Genomic DNA, 3048 nt, shown 5'->3' with positions numbered 1-3048 from the left:
GCTCGATCTCCATGATCTTGGGTACCTGCAGGGATAAAGATCGCAGACAAGACAAGAGACATCTCCACGGAACAATTTTATTTCACACATATGGGACGTTATGTCAAATTCTTCCGTTGATCCCTTCAACAAATACCTTGGGTTGCAAGGCTCATGCCTCAACCCATACCTTACCGAACTACTCACAAATGGAAATCAGATCCCGAGAAGAAAACATTGAAGAACACATCTTGAGATTGATTGATTGCAATATGTCTTACAGTGGATGCCTTGTGCGATGCACGATTGGAAGTATGAAATAGATGGAAGAGCACTACGGTGGTGGTGGAGATGGCTATGGAGATGGCGGCGGCTAGGGTTTGTGAATGATGAAGAAGAGGTCCTGGCTGTTGTGTTCGTCGCTCTGGTGCTCATTCTGTTGATATTTCGATGGGGGCCCTTTAATAAAAGTTGTTTAGGTGGACGAGTTGCCTCGGAATCCACGCCAATAGGGCACTCATACGGGCGCTCGCGCCTATATGGAACACAGTCTTATGTTCCGTTTTTGTATGGACGCCTCCTATTGATTCCTTCTTCCTTCATTCTTCTCCCCTTCCATTTCCACACGTGATTTCTTCCCCTTTTAGCCCATTTCATGTGGAAACACATCAAAGAGAGGATTTGTGGAATCCTTTGCATTTATTAGTCATTAGTGGCAATATCAGAGCGAATGTCTCTTTTAAATGAAATATCTTAGTTTAAACAAAGGTAAAATGAGTGTAAACATATCACTCATCAACTCCCCCATGTTTAAACCAACATAAAGAGAAATCTGAATCATAAGGAACTCAGTTGTTTAAACATAACTAACGAGAATGTTTTGGTTCACTTACGATCGGTACGTCAAGATAGCCCTCCGCTTCTTAACCTGAAAACTTAGCATAGCTGTAGCGTTGGCATGGTTATAGTGCAAGTGTTAGTGAAGCAAAGATAATCAACACAAAGTTCTTGATCTACTAGATAAAAAAACTTTTCAACACTCTATTCTATCTATTCTAGACAACACTTGCTTGTCGGGAATGCACAGAAGAGTTTTCTTTGATAGAGCCATTAAAACATAAGTTAGGGAGTAAAAAGCATGTAGTAAAAATATGATGATCTACTGCTCATAAGCACACCCACAATCATTTCCTCCTCAAGGCTCTCAAGCACTTTATTTCAATCATTGTTTGCCGAAACTTTGATTGTCACATGACGAGATTATGCCAACTAAATGATCATGCATATGGTTTCCGCTATGGCTTAATGTTTGGGAACTATGGATCTCTGATATATGTATCTTTCAAGCTCTTTTGATCAGTCCCCTTTATTTATGACATAATCATCATTTCAAGAGAAAGCCAAATAATATGCGTTTATAGTGTTGCCACTAGGTACGGTAACAAACTCATAGCCGAAATCTGAGCTATCGCTCTTGATGGATCATTCATTGGCCAACAGAGTCCTCATCATAACATCAAGAAAGGTGATGAAGCCACATTTACACACGTACACGTGCATATAGTAGCGGGGCCATAGTACCAGGAAGGAGCTGAAGCACCATGTAAGAGATACAACACATATTTTTGGCATGATCTCATTCACCCTTTAACTAAGTTCCTCTAGACAATTTAATACACAAGTGCTATCAAGTCTAATAAAATTAACAACATGGGGTTGATCAATTAAAACATCACTTCCACTTCAATTTTCCCAACTCCCAAGCCTTGAAAGACTTTCTCTTGTGCAAAATTATTCATTGTTAATATCATTTCATTTAAAAAATAGTTCCACGGCAAGTCTTGGTTGTCAAAACTAAATAGAACAAATGCTACAAAATTATTTTAGCTACTAGAACAAAACCTTTGTCTTAACTATCAAGACTTACTCCCATCTACACATATCACACATACTACTACTACATCTACTCTAAGTATTTCCAATGCAAAAGGTGGGGGTCATAGGACATACCTTCATGGTTGCAAATTTACACACTTCTCTTCCTTACTATTGCATTCCTCATTGTCCGGCATTGATCAACTCCTTTGAATACAAAATGCAAACGAACTCCAAAGGGATAGATAAAGAGCAAGAGCAAAGCAAAGCTTATTCTTTTTTTTGTTTTTTTTGTTTTTTGAAAACTAACTTGCAACCGAAAAAGTTGCAAAGGCAAAAGATAATATATAAAAAGAAAAAGCAAATAAAAGGAAAGTGTTGGAACAGACCAACCCGAGTGCTTCGAAGCTCCACGAGCTTAAGCACAACCTCATTACAAATTATTCAAATATCACCACATCTTGATGTAGAAGTGGTGGTAACCTCCCCCAAGTTTAGACTTTTGCAAGCCCAAACCGGCGAGATCATTGCGGCGGTTGGTCAGGGCCCACTCTTGGCTCCACTTGGATAAGTTCATGTTCATGTAGGCGGACGTGCCTCGATGGGATGCAACGAGGTTGCGCATATCATCAATAGAGCCCTGGAGGCTGCTGAGGTCCGCGTAGGTGGTGTAGTCTACTTTTTGTGGCTGGTCTTCTTCTGTCGATGGCGAGTTCTTCTTCATCTACTTGTTCTGGTTCTGGGCCTTCTTAGTCAAAAGCTGCATCTCCTTCCTATGCAACATAATGCAATTGTCCATGCTTGATGGAGAAATGGTTAAGCATAGGAGTAGGTAAGAAGTGTGCCACTCCAGGAATTCTAATGCAATGATGGCCATTACGAACAACTACCATTCCAACGCTAGTAAGAACATGAATATCAATTAGGATGTTACCAACAATGGGGTGAAGGTGAGTGTAGTTGAGACCAAGGGAGTTGGCTAACATGGTGATCACTCCTCCACACACGATATATTCTTGTGCATGATTTGCTTGATGTGCGAGGCGTAGCAAAAATATTGCCCCTAGGTTGGGTGAATAACTGACGTCAAGGTTTGCTGCTTTCCCGAGAACTAGCATGTTCTCATCATAAAGGTGTAGGTGGGGGAAGGGAAAGATACTTGTGCATGACCCAGATCTACCGGAATCTTAGGGA

Source organism: Triticum aestivum, chromosome 4A (assembly GCF_018294505.1).
Source record: "Triticum aestivum cultivar Chinese Spring chromosome 4A, IWGSC CS RefSeq v2.1, whole genome shotgun sequence".
In the NCBI taxonomy this organism is placed as follows: Eukaryota; Viridiplantae; Streptophyta; class Magnoliopsida; order Poales; family Poaceae; genus Triticum; species Triticum aestivum.
This window is presented reverse-complemented; position numbering follows the sequence as displayed.